The sequence below is a fragment of the Tachysurus fulvidraco genome, chromosome 1 (genome assembly GCF_022655615.1).
Source record: "Tachysurus fulvidraco isolate hzauxx_2018 chromosome 1, HZAU_PFXX_2.0, whole genome shotgun sequence".
In the NCBI taxonomy this organism is placed as follows: Eukaryota; Metazoa; Chordata; class Actinopteri; order Siluriformes; family Bagridae; genus Tachysurus; species Tachysurus fulvidraco.
Window position 1 is genome coordinate 47,912,800 of NC_062518.1, and position 13,391 is coordinate 47,926,190.

At 38.0% G+C, this 13,391-nt stretch overlaps 1 long non-coding RNA gene across 1 annotated transcript; it reads right to left on the minus strand.

The window, feature by feature from the left end:
• Window positions 1-4,676: 4,676 nt before the first annotated feature.
• On the minus strand, window positions 4,677-5,998 carry LOC113649491. Its single transcript, XR_003442156.2, has 2 exons — window positions 5,565-5,998; window positions 4,677-5,252 (listed from the first exon to the last, which is right to left on the minus strand). It is a non-coding gene; the product is annotated as an uncharacterized LOC113649491 (long non-coding RNA).
• Window positions 5,999-13,391: the final 7,393 nt, after the last annotated feature.

The window sequence follows — 13,391 nt, forward strand, 5'->3', positions numbered from 1 at the left end:
CATATATTAATATATTAATGTAGGTATATGCAAACATGGTACATTTTAATAGGTTTGAATGCAACAAACATGATTTTCTTTTAAAGCAGAGAAATGTAAATAAAAAGTAAATGAATTCATGTTAACATGTTATATTTCTGTATATTATTCTGAATTTATACACAGATATTTTGATGTGAACTTCAATAAAATATATGATGCAAATCTGCCTGAAGACAGAAACAAATCAAACAGAATTCTTCAGCAAAACAGAAAGTTATACATGGGAGAAAAAGAGTACGGAAGTGACCTTGACCCCAAGTGACCTTGACCTGTAAGTGCATTAATATTTGGCTGAAGGATCTTTCTGGCAGCTTGGCGTGGATGTTGTTGATCAGGAAGTTAGTCCAGGGGTGATGTTTAAAACCCTCTGTGGTCTAAGGGTATTTTTTGGGCCTGGAGAAGTTTTGTCATACCCTGACATTTGTGCTTTTTTCAGTTGCTTATGAAGATATAAATGGCTAAAGTCTAATATCACTGTAATCAGCACAAAATGGACTACAATAATATGTGAGCAGGGTGTATGTACATAATTGTGTTTTTGACAAAACAATGTTTATGCGTGGTTAGTGAAAAATGAAACATTATGAATCATAAGGCCATAAAACACATACAGAACATAGGTTCACAGGACTTTTGAGAACTGGATCTTGTAACCTAAAGTTTTTGCTTCAAAATTATGTGAAAATCATCATTTTACTCACTCACAGAAAACAATATATTGATTTAAATTTTCTAAGACACTTTTTGTTTGTAAAGGGCATATGCGAGTAGGCATCAACTATCATGCATATTAATGTTATTCACACCTGAGAAGACAAAGGCCTGCATAATGAGCTGCATAATGAGCCTTTCAGGTAAGTGTGTGACTGAGAGAGGAGTTACAAGAAAGAACGTGAAGACAAAATGAATGTGTATATTTTTTGTTTGTACTTTATTTAGAATATTTAACTAGTTCAAACTGTGCCAGACAATATATACATACTAAAAAAAATCCTAAAATCCACATAAAGTGCATGTGTGCAATCTATTGCAAACAGTGCTAGACAAGAGACCGAGCAAACAAACACTATACTACAAGACAGATGCTTAAAATAAATAATAAAGTAACAATATGTATACAAGTAACAATATTGTATATGACCAATACAATATGGCTCTATTAAAAACATTTAATGGAATCTTTAATGGAATCTTTTTTAATCTTTAATTGATTCTGTTAAAAACTTTTTATTTGTTTATTTATTTATTTATTTTTTGTTTGGGGGCGTCGATCTTGTTTGCATAGCCCGCGTCAGGAAATTTCCTTATGAATGGCGCACGCGGTAGGTGGGATCACATTAGCACTAATGAGGTCGAGCCAGAAAAACTGTACCTCTCTTTACTTACATACAGATTACACAAAAAGACAATATTTGCTTTTGAATTTAATTACCTCATTTAAAAGTAGACATTTCAGGCTTTCATTAGACATATGTATCATGTTCGTGTGATAAGTATTGGCGGAGTTATCAGTTCATGTTTGTAACGTGTTTCAGGAAGATGGTCAAGGAGACAGAGATGTCTGACTGCACACCCTGGTTATTTTCTTTATTTGCCAAAAGCGCAGCATTTTGTTGTTATTATGAAGGCACTTAAATGAAAGTAGACACTTCACAGTTTCGAATGATGTATTACATGTACGTGTATGATTATGAATGACAGAGTATTTTAAGTGGATTTCACGTTGAAGAAGAAAAAATGCGCCAAAGACGCGCCGGCGCACCTTTGGACACCAGAGGGTTAACTAAACTAAAGCATCCTTAACTAAAGCATTTCTCAAAGACACTTCAAGGTGAGCAATAAAGTATATTTAAGGGCGAGTGGTATGCGATCCATCCCTGGTTAGAATGCTATATACGTTTATTCAATTCAATTGCATTTATTTGTATAGCGGTTTTAACAATTCACATTGTCTCAAAGCAGCTTTACAGAAGCATAGAAACAGAATAAAAAACATTTTAAAGTTTAAAATGAAGTTACTATATATCTCTAACATCTATCCCTATCGCTAATGAGCAAGCCAGAGCTGACGGTGGCAAGGAAAACCTCCCTGATATACAGTATGAGGATGAAACCTTGGATAACTGTAGCTGCAACTGTGGACTTTAAAGTCTCAATGGTTAAATGTTTAGTATTAAATGTTCACTAAGTGTGTGTGTGTGTTTTTTTTTTTTATCTCAGCAGTGAGACAGAGAAGAATCTCTGTGCTGTGGAGATGAGAGAGATTCGTGTCCTCATCGCCGCAAAGATGAACCACAGCAACAGCCCCGTATTTGTGTCTAGTCTAGTGTCAGTATACAGGATATAAAGCACCTGACTCTATTTCTATAAGATTCTGACAGATTCTGTGTGTTAAAGAAATGTGAAGAACATAAAAATATGTGTGTGTTACCATGAGACCTTACAGAGATTTCAGACACTTTTCACTATATTTAATAATAAATAAAGGATCACTTCCGGTGGCAAGCGCTGCAAGATGGCTGCACAACACTAGGCTCCCGAATATTAACCTCTTATTTCTGGATATTCATTTCATACAGAGGGAATACTGTTTCTTTTTGACAACTGGTGAATTCTAAAACAAGAATGGCTACCGGAAAAAATCTATTTCTCCCCAAAAGTCTGCTACGAACGGCAAACACCTCAAAAGACTTGACGACGATGTTGCCTCAATTGTTAGTGAGGCAATCGAAGCACAACAGGAGGCTATGCGAGAAATGGTTTCTTGTATGTTGACAGAGGAGATAAAAACAGCTCTCAATCCATTCAGTGACTACATTAAAGAAAACAGCACTGTTCTTCATACAATGAAACAAGAAATTGACTCACTGAGTAAAAGAGGCGGTTTACGAAAATCGAAAAAGGATACAAACTTATGCTTGACTAAGTTAGAGCAGATTCAACAAAAATTCAACAATCTCAAAGATCGGTCAAGTCGCAATAACGTTCGTCTGGTGAATCGACCAACAGGAATGGAAGGTGACGACCCCATCGATTTTCTACAGAAAATGCTACCTAAATGGATCCCTGACCTTTCAGCGTGCTCGTCCCAGATTGAGATCAACAAAGCCTGTTAGGATTTGAGCGGGGAATAGGAGGCAAATGTGACACAGAAGCCACTTCAGGTGAAGGGTGATTTATTAGTGCACACATGGTGCCTATACACAAAATATATAAGCTAGTTCAGCTAAATCAGTTGACCTGAACCACCTCAGTAAGACCGTAGCATTTACTTGGTACACCATCTGCAAACATCAACTCCTACAATAACCAACCCAGACTGACTGTGTGGGAGTCATTTTATTCTCTTAGTCCTATCCCTGGATCTACCCATTCTAAAATTGGTAGGGTGTTCTCTCCTCTATAGGAATATGGGCAACAATCATTGGCAACAACATATACATTAATGAAAAGTAAATAAACACATACACACAATTCAACACATGTCCAACCACCATTAAGACTTTCAACACCAAAACAATACATTTTTATACAGGCATGAACTGGTGACCCATATGTTGTCACACAAAAATGGCTGCCTGCTCAGCATGTTAAGTGTATAACAACAGGTTGCACAGGTTTGGTAAAGGAAAACGGAAGCTGGTGAGTGTTTGCAATCTGTGTGTCTGTGTGTATGTCTGTGTGTGTGTGTGTGTGTGTGTGTGTGTGTGTGTGTGTTGACCAATAAATGATAGTAGTAATAGATGAAAACTTGTGTCTGTGGTTATTTCAAGTCAAAGTGCCTTAAACTCGTCTTACACTGTGACAGAGCCCATCGTGTTTATTCGAATTCCAACTCATCTAGACCGATGATATTTCGGCTTCTTCGCTATCCTGACAGGCAAGCCATCCTTCAACGAGAATGTAAAGCAAAACCCACCTTGCCCGGAGGAGCGCATCTGGAGTTCTACGCTGACTACAGCCACGAGACGGCACAAAAAAGTCGTTTTCAACCATAAGATCCAGACTTCATCAGAAAGGTGCTGAAACTTTAATTATCTACCCAGCATTGCTGAAAGTCACTTACAAGGGTCAGAAAAACTCGTTTGAATCTCCGGAAGGTGCTGAAAAGTATCTTGAGGGTCTTGATGAAACAGCGACAGCGACTGCTCACAGATCTTTAAAATTTCTGCCTGACTACAAGCAGAGCCTGCACAAGCTTTCCCTGACTACAAGCAGAGCCTGTCTGGAGGCTTCACCACTCTGCCTCTTCTGGTAGTATATTGCCCAGTTAACAATGTCTGCTTAGCACTCTTGAGTTCTGCAGGTGATGCTTGGGATGAATTAGGATGATCCACAGACTTTGGCATCTCAACACTCACTGACTCTGGTGTCTCTGTCCACTGATCACAGTTAAGCCTGTGACGGGACTCGTTAGCAGCTGCTGTGCTCTTGCGAAGATGCTGAATGTTGCGACGGAACTCTCTGCTTCCACAGTCAACAACATAATGTAACACTTTCTCTCTGGCTAATAACTTATAGATTGTATAAATAATTTACGCATTATATGCCAATCTATGGACCAGCGTTTCAGAAGAAAAGGTACGCTACGGAGAAAGATGCAACAACAACAGTGAACGGACTTGAGAAACAGGTGGATTGAACATACAATGTGTTTATTTAACAATGTCCAAGAGGTTAAATTGAAGCAATGTGAAATAATTAAAACAAAAAAAATATATAATCTCACAAATGAAATTATTTTTAAATTTTGTTATTACTTGTGTTTTAACAGGTTTCGGGAAATTTTCCCATTGATCTTCAACAAAGTAAGTTCTTTGTTCAATAACTTTCAATAACAAAAAATAAATATTCAAGCATAAAAAAAAAAAAACCCAATACATCTCACTTATCAACACACAAAAAAAAACTGACACTTCTCAATGAAATAAAATGTCCTTTGATCTCTAAACAAATGTCTTTTCACTGTCGATGAGGGGAAAAAATATGTCTTCATCCGAACGAGGAAAAAGAAATTATTTGATTTCCTACCATTCGCAGAGTATAGAAAAAAACTGGTGTTTCCACAGAAAGTCCAAGAACAACTCAAGGGAGGCTCGCCAGTCCAAACCCTCCTCAAAACCACTGGAAAGCCGGGACGAATCCAGAACACATGCCTTCGAACATCAGAACAAGAAAACAAAAACAAAACAAAAAAACAAAAACCTGACCTTGAATAAACAAGGTCATGAAAACATCATGAATATCTTACTGTAACAACATTCAATAAAGTTATCCCTATTCATCACTCAACTTCACAGAACTTGAGTATTCTGAGTATGTACATGTGTCTTTCCAAATAAAGAATATTTTCTGTATATGCAATGTCTGTGACAATTTTTTCCAACATAGCATATTAATTATTATATGGCTAACAATTTCTCATGAAATACTTGAGCACACAATCAGCTGTTATGTACCAAATACAGTATTTCACTTTTTTATACATACATATATATAATTATCAAGGCAAATTGACTTACCAAGGAGCTCGTTAACTTATTGAAATTTCCAGAAACGGTGCAGCTACAACATCCTTTTCTTTAACATCAATCCGTCGATAAAGCACATCAAAAAGGTTATTTCTTTATTTCTGTTTTCCGGAGTTTTAGCAAACACCGCAGTCCTCTGCATCTATGCACGCTAACGAGGGCTGCCTCTAACACCACAAGCAAACCTCATGCAAAACCGGAAACCAATTTCTCCACTCCGCAACATTCTGCGCTCTCATTGGCTCATGCTCGGGTTAAAAAACCACTCGCGATTGGTCACATTGATAATCAAGTAGATATATATATATTTATATAAAATAAATATTATCTCTGTAATTACACTTATTTTAAGTAGTTTCCAATCGTTTTATTTATACATCTGTATGTTATTATATTAATAACATTATTTATATGTCACTCTGGTAACCTGGGTTACAGACTTTGGCATCTCAACACTCACTGACTCTGGTGTCTCTGTCCACTGATCACAGTTAAGCCTGTGACGGGACTCGTTAGCAGCTGCTGTGCTCTTGCGAAGATGCTGAATGTTGCGACGGAACTCTCTGCTTCCACAGTCAACAACATAAGGTCTTGGGGCACAGTGTGATCTCACAACAACTCCAGGAAACCATGTGTGACTGCCAGGATGTGGTTGCATCCTTACTTCATCTCCAGGCTTCAGCGCAGCACGAGGGCGGATTGCCCTTTTGCGGTCATAGTAAAATTTCTGAACTTTTGTTTTTGTCTAGTTGCTGTTTAACTTTAAGGGGGTCATACGCTGCTGGTGCGAGCAGCAGACGGGCAGCAGACAGGTTGTTGGGGGGACGCCTGGCCATCAGCAGCTGAGCTGGTAAAAGGCCTGCTGACTCCAATGGCATCGTTCTGTAATCAAGCAGTGCAAGATGCTTGTCTGGTTCTTTACACCAAAGTTTCTTAACAGTCTGGACTGCGCGCTCTGCCTCACCATTAGAGTGTGGCGTATGTGGGGATGATGTTTTGTGAATGATTCGATAACTTTGACAGAAATCCTTAAACTCATCCACTGAATAGTGTGGACCATTGTCTGTTATACGGATAATTGGGATTCCATGTCTGCTGAATTGAGCCTTGACCTTTTCTATTACAGCACGACAATATAAGCCCTTCAGCTTCTCCACTTCGATGAATTTTGAGAAAGCAGAACATAATGATTTCCTTCAAACTCAAACAGGTCAGAAGCTACCTCTTTGAATGGAAGATCAGACATGTCTGTTGGTTTGAGTGGTTGTCTAGGCAACTGGTTCTGAAATTCTGCACACTTGCCGCAATTCTTCACCATTTGCTCAATTTCAGAACTCATGCCTGGCCAGTATAGGACCTCACGAGCTCTCTGCTTGTTCTTCACTATTCCTAAGTGAGACTGATGTATAAGCTTCAGCATATGTTCTCCCATGGAAGGGGGTATGACTATACGAAGACCTTTATAGACAGCACCATCAGCAACGACAAGTTGGCTTCGGGAGTCCCAAAACGGCTGAACTGCATTAGGCACATCACGCCTGTGGTCTGGCCAACCCTGTCTGATTATTTGTTGAAAACAGCTGAGCTGCTTCTTTGTGCAGTCCTGGAGCTCTGAATATTTCTGCTCACTCACTGAAACAAAATTGAGCATGGAGACACAATCAAAGCCATCCATCTCTGGTTTGTTTCCAGGTAACTGAGCTCTAGACAGTGTCTCAGGCAGTTCCATATCCTTTCCTTGTCTATACTTTATAGATAGATCATACCACTGCAGGCTGAGCCACATTCTCTGTATTTGCATGGGGGTAGAGAGCAGTGGCTTTCTGAAAATATCTTCCAGGGGCTTATGGCCATTGTACACTGTGACATGGTTTCCAAATATGTAATTGTGGAACTTGACACATGCATGAACTACTGAGAGCATCTCCTTCTTAATTTGCACATAGCGTGTTTCTGTATCTGTCAGAGACCTGGATGAGAAAGCCACTGGATTACTGTCCTGAAGTAAGACAGCACCGAGGCCATTGCTGCTGGCATCACAGAATATCTCAACAGCTTGTATGGATCAAAAAAAATACAGCACGTGGGACTTTATGCACAAGTTTGTCAAACGCTTGCTGTTGTGTTGGTTGCAATGCAAATTCAACATCCGCTTTCAGGAGCTGTCTTAGAGGTGCATCAACTTCGCTGAGGTTTGGCAGGAATTTTGACAGATAGGTGACAAAACCTAGGAAACGACAAACACCATCCTTGTCCATCGGTGTTGGCATGGACTTGGCAGCCTCTATTTTCACTGGGTCTGCCTTCAGACCTTCTGATGTTATCAGGTGTCCGACGTAGGGCACAGAAGATTGCTTGAATCAAAAATGATGATGCTTCATCTAGTTCTATTTGAAGGAAACCAGATTTTGCATCCAAGTCCGAGAATACTTTAGCACCAGGCATTGCGGAGACTACCTCTTCAATAGTTTGCATTGGGTAATTTTTCCTCTTTATGAACTTATTCAAGTCACTTGAGTCAATGCAGATCCTTATCTTGCCTTTACAGACGGCTGCTACCATTGAACTCACCCACTCAGTCGGCTGGCTGACTTTTGTGATGTATCCATCTTTAAACATCTCATGTAGTTTCTCTATTATTTTCTTTTTTAGTGCAGCTGGTTGATGGCGGACAGGATGGACTACACCTTTTGCATCAGGATCAATTTTAATTGGCGAAATATAAGGATGCTGAGATTTTAACAGAATTTGAGATTGTGGACATCTCTCAGGAAAATGTACTCAGCGGTACAACAGCAGAAGCATTAGGCATAGTTATGCGACTTGATGCAGTTCAGCCTACTAACAAAGAAAATAAGACACATTTCGGTCACACGACAACGAAACAAAAAGCGCCAACTGAGCTAGATGATTTCAAAGAGCTGACTCGCACTACTGGAACTTTACCAGGCAAGTAAAAAAGAAGGTCAACCGCAGCTATAGGCTTCAGCTTGTAGTTGGACTAGAGTAGGACTTCTGCACTCGGTTAGAGCATCTGAGCTCATCATCATGCAGGAGTGCCTGATAACTACTTAAAGTCAATGTGTTACATCATGCACCAGAATCAATTCTGAATGGCACCTTCTGAGACAGAATTTCAATGTCTGCTGTCCATTTATCATCACTGTGTTCATGTGTTTGTGTGATATTTATGCTCAGCATCTCATCATCTTCTGATTGACACTGACTGTGGTTACTGATCTTTTTCGGCATACTGCCACCCAGTGGTTCGGTTTGTGACAGTATGTGCATACAGAGTCTTTTGCTGGACATTTTCCTTGGTTCCACTTATGCTGTGGGTCTTTGCCGCAACTTGGAGAGTTTTTTGGTCGGTTTGCGTGTATTTCTTTCTGCACAAATTTTGTCTGATTTTTCTGAAATGTTTTCTTGTTTGCTGTTTGGTATTTTATTTTCATCTTCACTGCTTGCACTTGAGATTTTTCTTCTCTGACAATTTTAATTTGCTTCTGTGACAACTGCTGGGCGATTTCAATTGCTTTTGATAGAGTTAAATCTTCCCCTTTGTCTAACAATCTCTCTTGGACGTGCTTTTCTCTGACACCCGCGATTATTGCATCGATTAACATATTGTATCATCTGGATCACCAAACTCGCAATCCATGAGCAGGAGTCTCAAATCCTTCACAAAGTGATCAAAACCTTCCGTGAAGCTTTTTTAACACTCTACAGTACTTCTACAAAATGAGGACTTCCTGTCTCAACTGACACCAGAACTGACTGTTTATTAGATTGAATAAAAACTCAGTCTCCAATAATGATATGCTATGGGCATCTATCAAAGGCTTTTTAAGGAACAAAGGCATTTCCTTTTCAGCTAGACTTAAAAAGTGACATGACATACGGCTAAGTACGGTGACCCATACTCAGAATTCATTCTCTGCATTTAACCCATCCAAAGTGCACACACACAGCAGTGAAGACACACAGCAGTGAACACACACACAGAGCAGTGAACACACACACACACACCGTAGTGAACACACACCCGGAGCAGTGGGCAGCCACTTTTATGCTGCGGCGCCCGGGGAGCACAAGACTCGAACAAGCACGAGACTCGAACCCACAACCTCAGGATTATGAATCAGACTCTCTAACCTTTAGGCCACGACTTGCCCTAAAAAAAGAAATATTTTGAACAAATATCAGTATTAGAAAAAAGATGTGGGGACTTAGAAAAGGAATTAGGATACAACTTTTCCAGTATTAAACAGTATTAAATGTTGAAAGGGCTGCACTCAATGATTTGCTTCGCAGAAGAGCAGAATATTTGATGCATATTACAAAACAGAAATACTATATAGACGGAAGCAGACCAAGCCGGTTACTTGCACTTACTCTGAAAAAACATGAGCAACGTTTTAATATACGGTCATTAAAAATTAAAAAAATGTTCTCAATTCACATCCCAAGATATTAACAAAATATTCACATCATTCTTTGAAAATTATATACTTTTTCTAATTATAAAAATCTTTTTAACTGGCCAGTACTGGGTTGTTTCTGAGACAACTCAATATTGGCCAGTTACAAAGATTTTTCAACCAATTGAATTTGAAACTTTCAAAATTTTGAAAATTTGAAACTTTCAAAAGAGTAAATGGACAACCTTGACTCTGATATAACTTTAGAATAACTACATAATGCATAATAATTTGTTCAAGTAAATGAAAGTCTCCCGGAATTGACGGCCTTCCGACAGGGTTATACCTGGTGCTACGGGATTTATTAGGTCATATTTGGCTACGTACTATAAATGAGGCCATATCCAAAGGCCATTTTCACAGAGACCTCAATATAGCTCTAATCGCTGTTCTACCTAAACCCGGAAAAGATCACTCAGACTGTTCTAATTATAGGCCCATTTCCTTGATAAATGAGGATGTCAAATTTATGCTAAAGCTATTGCTAGATGTGTACAAGTAGTAATACATAAGCTAATTGATCCAGATTAATCAGGTTTTATCCCTGGACGCCTGGCTTCTGACAAGGTCCGCCGAGTGTTACACGTCATTGCGGAATAAAGGAAATTGAAAACACCTAGTGGACTTCTATTTATTTATGCCGAAAAAGCCTTTGATCGGCTTGAATGGGGTTATCTGTGGTATACTTTAAAGAAGTTAAAGTTTGGTGACCGGTTCATTAGAATGATACAAACTCTATACACTAAACCCATGGCCAGGGTATGGGACTGTCCCGGTGTAAAAAAAAATTGGGACATTGTGCTTGATGGTATATACAAGGTTATCAAGATTCGTTTTCCCAAGGATCCTGTTATTTTATTGTTGAATGATAATTCCCAATTTTATGTAAGTGAGAAAGAACAGAAATTTTGGCTAGCAGTTTTGACTGTGGCAAAAAACTACTAGTTCATCTCTGTAAACCCCTGCATGACCTTTCTGCTAAGCACTGGATTCACTTCTTATTGGAAATACTATACCTGGAACTGTCTTCTGCACGGACTTACCACGTAAAGCCTGATACTCTATCTATGTGGCAGAACTATATTTCCATAACCTCGAAGATTTTGGTTATTTAGTCTAAAGAGGTCATTTGGTTGTTAATATTACTACCAATTCTGTTTGTATATGTTTATGTATTTATGTATTTATGTATTTATGTATTTATTTATTTATTTATTTATTTATTTATTTATTTATTTATTTATTTATTTATTTATTTGAGCTTATCTTAGCTTATCTGAGCTTAGCTTATTTATTTTACTTATATTGTTTTACTTTTGTATTTACATGGGACCTTGGGTGCGATGGGAGAGGGGTGGGACGGGGGGTGGGTTTGGGATCGCATTTGTTTAAAAACACTACACTGTTATATATACCAGATATCTATAGTAATATTAAAGGGGCATTTAACCTGTATAATGACATATAAACTCACTATTAATGTATAGAACCAGCACTTGAGGGAGCTGCTGCCCAGGAGTTGTAGAGAGTACACACACACACACACACACACACACACACACACACACACGATGGGAATTACATCTCTTTTCATTGAGTCAGCACATTTGACTCATGAAGCTCATCTCGTGTCAGGACTCAGCCCGGACTTTGGCCACGTACTTTTGTTTGTGTTTTGTGTCACATATCTGCCCCACCCTTGTCTCTTCATCCCCGCCTCTGCACACCTGTTCCTCATGTATAATTGTCTTGTATATTTAGCCGTGCCGCATTGGAGTCCTTGTAGTCTTATGTTGTCCTCTGTTGTCATGTGTCCTAGTTTGTGTCCCTGTTTTGTGTTTTTATTAAATAAACTCTTGTTTATTTTACGCTGTCCTGCATTTGGGTATGTTTTTATTCCCGAATTACTGACATCTCTTTTGGCTCCCAAATGATTCAAATGTTCTGACTATAAACATAAAACAGTTTATTTAAAGGTTTATTTATTAAAAAAAACTTCTTTAAATGGAGAAATGTTAGTTATATGTTCCCACACTACACCCATCTGTTGGGCTCATTTTCTCTTTTTGTTGTAAAATCATCAAATCTCATAAACATAAATGTATCTTCTTAGCACTTATTTGTAGAGAAACAGTAAATGTGTGTTTGTACTACTTGGCAACCAGTTATAATTTATGTTAAATATGTTTGCGAAGGCCAGGGCAGATGGGGCTGTTTGGGGTTGTTATAATGCAGCTATAACATAATGACCACTGTGTGCATTAACCACAAACACGTCTCATAATACACTGATTATTTATTGACCTTCATTCTTCTACTATTTTGTGACAATTCAAATCACTAGTAAGAGAGAAAGAAAGAAAAAAATCAGGAGTTGTAAACAGTAAGTATAACTCAGACCATTTTACATGAAAAAATGATTTTAACAGAGAAAGAGAAATATATGATGTAAGACTGCATGAAGACAAATGAATCAATTTTGCAGCAGAACAGGAAGTCATACATGGGAGAAAGCACAAACACACTGATCAGACATGTGTGTATGTTACATATATTAATATATTAATGTTGTACATAAACTTGTTAAATGTTTGAATGCAACATCTTTTAAAGCAGAGAAATCTGTAGAATAAGAGAGATGCTTTAAACTCTTTAAGGATTTGAACTCCCTTCAGGTTTGTTCAGACTGTTAAACAGATGCTGGTCAATTCTATTCATGTGATCCTTCACCCACTTGAAGCTGGGATCTGCACACACATGACGACCATCCTGTAGAGTAAAGCTGTAGAGGAGAGAGAAGATTTACATCAGTGTGAAACTGTAATAAAATCAGAAAATCAGACACTCTGACACGCCTCAAGCCTCCAAGATATAAAGTTAGATTCATATATAAGATTTATAAGTTAGTTTCTGTACCAAGTTCAGTTCCATTACACATAAGCATAAAGAATTAATAGACATAAAAATATTAATTAAACTTTAATAATTAATTAAAAATTAACAAGGGACTGAACACTTACATGACTCCAGGTATTAGGCATGCGGGATCTGTTTCTTTATATGCTGTAATGACTCTTACAGGGATTGGTTGTGTCAGAAACTTGGTACAGCACTGATCTGGTCCATCTACAACTGTGTGAAAACATTTCTACATTTAGTTCTGTGATTAAATGTTTAATAAGAAAATATTAGACACTTTTATATCTAGTATCAGATACAGATTATTGTAGCTATTAAACTGTATTATCTTAATGTAAGTGAGAACAGGAACTAGCTTGTATATAAAAAGTTTGTGATCAATTCATGTATGAAAGTGTTTAATAAATAATAAATAATT